Source organism: Galeopterus variegatus, unplaced genomic scaffold (genome assembly GCF_000696425.1).
Source record: "Galeopterus variegatus unplaced genomic scaffold, G_variegatus-3.0.2 Scaffold4008, whole genome shotgun sequence".
NCBI classification, from domain to species: domain Eukaryota; kingdom Metazoa; phylum Chordata; class Mammalia; order Dermoptera; family Cynocephalidae; genus Galeopterus; species Galeopterus variegatus.
The window spans coordinates 201,260-206,571 of record NW_007730119.1 but is presented as its reverse complement, the minus strand read 5'-3'; positions in this window follow the sequence as shown (position 1 = coordinate 206,571).

Genomic DNA, 5,312 nt, shown 5'->3' with positions numbered 1-5,312 from the left:
GTGTCTCTTTTTCTCTGTCTGCTCCATCACTTTCTGCTATGTGAGACCTCTGCATTGCTGTAAAGCTACTACCAAAGAAGACCCTCACCAAATGTTTTCCCTGGACTTTCAACTTTTCCGCTTCCAAAATTGTAAGCAATAAATTTCGTTTTCTTACAAATGCCCATTTTCAGGTATTTTGTTATAAGCAACAGAAACAGACTAATATAATGTCTCTTTAAATTGTATACCTTCAAGTCCTTGTCTAGACTAGCTTGGGTAAGGTAAGAAATTTCGAGACATTACTGAGCTCTATTTTTCTGCCAACAGAAAATAATATCTAATCCCTCCCTTAATTCTTCTCCAATTCAGTAGTGAATTGAATTGGAATTTTTCAATTCAAATAGTTTATAATTCATTATTTTATTTCTATCGATTCTGTTTCATTTTGTTTTGTTTTTATTTTTGCTTCTGTTGGATTTTGGACAACTTAACTAGTATCTTTACTCAGATGGAAACATTTTTATCAATAAATCAAAGTCAATTAGCATTTCTATCAGGTGTGCTTATAGTTATCTGGTGTTTACTTTGACTTTTATAGTTCATTTATTTGTTTTATTCCAATTAGATTTCAGAATACGAACTAGACCTGCTAGACTCTGCAGTACTCATTGGTATGTATATCACTCTGAACTCTTTCTCTTCCAATTGATAGAATGTTAAACAAAAAAAGACATAAGCAAAAAATAGAACCTATTTTCTTAGCCAAAAAAAAAAAAAAATCTGAGTGGTAGACTTCAGGATTGTTTGATTCAGATGCCCAAGGGATTTCAACAGAATCCAGTTTCTCTCCTCTCTCCTTTCTCTTTCTCTCAGCTTCACCTTCTCTGTGTTGACTTTACTTTTAGGAAATTTTCCCACTTTTATTTTAGATAAAATACCCTGACAGGAAAATGAAAAGCAATTTCACACCACATAATTTCTCAGCTTTAAGATCAATGGAAAAAAAGAAAAGAAAAAGAAAGTGAACACTTCCACCATCTGTAAAAATAAAACAAAATTTTCGGGCCTGATTCCCACTGGCCTGAAATGGAGCATATGACCATTCTTGACCAATTGCAATTGTCTGGAGGATAAGATACATTGATTAACATTAGCCAGTTAAGGCCTGCCCCTGCAAACCAGAGAAGGGACTGCCTACCCCAATTCTGGCTTGAGACAAGCAATACTGGCACACTGTTTTGCTAGGTTACAAAAGTAACAAATGTTCCTGTAATCATACAATTTGTTTTTCTTTTTGACTAACTTTTTGAAATTGATAGATAAAATGATGTATTAATTTTGGGATACAAACTTTCAAAGAGATATCTATTAAAAGATGAAGAAGTGAGAAATATATCATGTTTTGCTAGGTTACAAAAGTAACAAATGTTCCTGTAATCATACAATTTGTTTTTCTTTTTAGCTAACTTTTTGAAATTGATAGATAAAATGATGTATTAATTTTGGGATACAAACTTTCAGAGATATCTATTAAAAGATGAAGAAGTGAGAAATATATCAGCTAGTATGCAACTATGTCAGTGATGGTTAACATCTATGCTTCCTCTTCTGTAGTGAAGAGTTGTCCTTGGAAAGAAGATTCACAGTCACAAGATTAATTTTCCATCTCTCCCCTTTCATATGGGTTTGGCCCTGTAACTAGGTACCACCAATGGGACAGCAGAAGTTATGTATGTTACTGCAATCTTGGGGTTTTTAAGAAGAATCAGTGCTGTCTCCACTTTCTCTCCCATTTTCTACTATCTGTATGTGAACAACTCTGAGATATTAAAAGATTCTAGAGTTGTAAAATGGTGGTCACCTGGGTCCCTGAATGATCATATAATGGTAAACCACCCCAACCAGAAATACCTGCAATGGACTTTTACATAAGGGAGAAAAATAAAATTCTGAAAATTGGGGGTTTAATTATTGAGTAGTTCCTGATACTGTAATTAATACAAAATCAAATGAAAATGTAATAATTCCCATAACAGCTATTTCTAGATATCACTGTTCTTTCTATTATTGACACATTATTGGGAGAACGAACAAATAGATGGACCTTGTTTCTTTTGAAACAGAAATAAATCTGATTTCTAAAACTAAGTCCCTGGACAACAAAAATATAACTGTTGTCTTACCTTGCATACCATTATAAATAGAAATTACTATTTAGAATAATTATGTCAGCATTCTACCCATTAGTAACTTAAAACTGTCTTGTCTCACTTTAAAGAAAATTCTAGACAGATGGCAGATGCCTAGAAGTGAAAGAATTTGGGATTGAGCAGGAAATTATGAATGGTTATAATTCAAGATGTATTTAGCCAAAAAAATATGAAAGGAGAGTTTTGAGTGATGAAGCAGAAAAGTTGGCAAGGGTCAGATCATGAAGGTGACTGAAGAAAATTAAGACATACCTTGAAGAGAGTAGTGACACTGATGGATTTTAAGCAAAGTCCAGGTATAAGATAGTTTAAATAATGTGAACCCATCTTAAATCAGTATGCCAGTAAAAAAAAATCCGTATGCTGCCAGAAAAGAAAGATAAAACAGTACAGGCCACTATAATACTGTTGTCTGCCTTTGCTTTTCAGTGTTTGTGTGCACAAGTCTTAGGCTCATATTTGTCCTATGCTAAGGCTCAGTTTTCTGAAGTGTACAATAAGAGTAAAAAAACCTAACCCTTTGCTTGAATAGATAAGTAAAGTTTAATTATAATTAAGAAGTTTACAAATATGAACCAAAGAAAATTCAGGATAGTTGTAAGTATGAGTAATTTTCTGATGTGATTGTCTCATTTAGGACAGGAAGATTTCCATGGCCCATCCTTACTCAAATTCTCTGACTACATATTTAAGGCCGTATCTCTTGCAATGAAAAATATTCTAAAATTAAAAAAAAAAATACTCCATGCTTTGCTCAAGACTAACTCTTCTGTGATTGGATTTATTTCATTGTCCATAATGTTTGGTTCATAAATGATCTTACTCAGAGGGAAAGTGAGAGATATCCTTAGATATTATTAATTGCTGATAGGTTTGCCTTCCTGCAACTGCACAGCTTCCAGGAGGATTCAGTTATATTTTCTTTGTCTGGTACTCATGGGTCCAGTGAGGCAGCTTCTCCTATTGAACTTGCTACCATTTCTCTAGTAAAACAAAAGAATATGCACCCTAACAGGGATAAATAAGGACTATAAGTAGCTTGTATTATTTCAGGTAAGCTGTTACCATCAAATGAGTTTGTGGCAATTTTTTTTTTATTTTAAAAAAATTACTGAATTTTTATTTTGTAAACACAAATAGGGAAAGTATTATAAAGTTGTTTTCCGTAAACCTACTATTTCAGGTAAGCTGTTACCATCAAATGAGTTTGTGGCAATTTTTTTTTTATTTTAAAAAATTACTGAATTTTTATTTTGTAAACACAAATAGGGAAAGTATTATAAAGTTGTTTTCCGTAAACCTACAGTGGCTATGCCAACTCCATTGCTTCTAATACTTCAATGTCTGTCCAATTACTCAGTGATAAATTTCAAAAGTCCTAAAATGGTAGAAAAGATTTTCTGTAACCAGATTTCATGTTACTGAGCCAGAATTATCTTTGGCCAATTCTTGCTCTGAAATATATGTTTTAATATTATAGAACTCCTTATAATTCCTTTAGATGAGTTAACTCCTTATATTTCCAAGGAAATATCATACTGTTTATCATTTCCTTTGATTTGCTTTATCTGTACTGCAGATTCTATTTATCTTCTCTCTTTTGCCTATGTAACTCTATCACACATTTTAAATTTATCTCAGCCACCAATGCCTCCAGTAAGGCTCCCTTGATGTAATATCTTGCCATTCAGCCATCTACTCCATTACTTTCCCTCCACACTGCCCACCCCACACATATGCATATGAACTACACACTTCTACATGCACAGGAGTCAATCTGAGGTCAGGTGAGATCAGTGTTTATTTATATAAACACTGTTTACATAAATATGAGTGTTTATTTATATATTTATTATTTACTTTCTTATTTATACAGCTATCCATACATTTACCACATTATAACATATATTTTTGCTTATGTCTCTGTTTATTCAGATTGAGTCTTCAAGGAAAGTGACTATACTGTTTTCATCTTTGAATTGCTAAGTTTTAAAAATAGGTCATGGGCTTAAAAATGTACATTGTTGAGGGAAAGAAAAACACACCTATGAATGAATAAATGAGCAAGTGAGTGAATGAAGAAGTGAATGGGTTTACTATAATGAGAAACCCTGTGATTTTCTCTGTGGTTATGAAGAAACATGGAGAGAAGCAATGCCTCTGTTCTTGTCGGCAAAAGTTGCCACACTCCCAGAATTCTTAAGCATTTAGACAATGTTAATTATTAAACTTTCTTATGGGCTTATCAATGTGTTGCCTGTTTCAAGTATCCAATATATATACCAGCAAGTCCCTGAATCACCCATGTCCTATATTTTTTCAAGTAGCTTATATTAGCAATAACTGTTTTGCAGATGATATTTCTTTAGGATGAATGGCCAGCTGGTGTTAATGGGATTCTGCTACATGAAACACCAGCACCAGCCAGGAGATCATTTGTCTCCCCAATGATCTGTAGAACAATTGTCACCCCTTAAATGTAGTCCATTTAAAATAACTGGGTTTTAATTTCAATAGAGTCCACTGAAAAATAGATCAATATGACTGCACAGAGCCGAGACCATAGGAATTGGTTGTAAGGACTCCACAACTCTATGTTTTCATCCAGTTCACTGTCAGCAAAACGAGTGTGGCCTGAGTTATTTTTCAGTGAATAGAGTGTTTGCTTATGGTTTGCTCAAGGTTTAAAGTATGCTCAAGGTTTAAAACACTACAGTTTTGTTTTTATTGTTGTTTGTTTGCTCTTTGGTTAAGGATGATGCTTAGCTCTACTAGTCTAGCAGTAGAGTAAAGATTTAGCTGTGACTAAAGATTGGATGACAACCTATAGCTAGAGAGCTATTGTTAAAGGGTGAGTGGATTACAGACACTTCCCTTCTTGATAGCCTAATAACCCTGAAACAGTGATTTAATGACTCATCCCTCTTTCTTCCTTCTTTCTTTTCTCTCTTCCTCACTCCCTCCCTTCCTTCTTTCCTACCCCTATTCATTAAACATTTTTTGAGCATCAATATATACAGCACTGGAACACTAGGATTCCAAAGTCAAATAAGATATGGTTTTTGCTTTCTAATAACTTATTAGAAAAGCAGGGATAATCCTATCTACATTGCAAGGTTT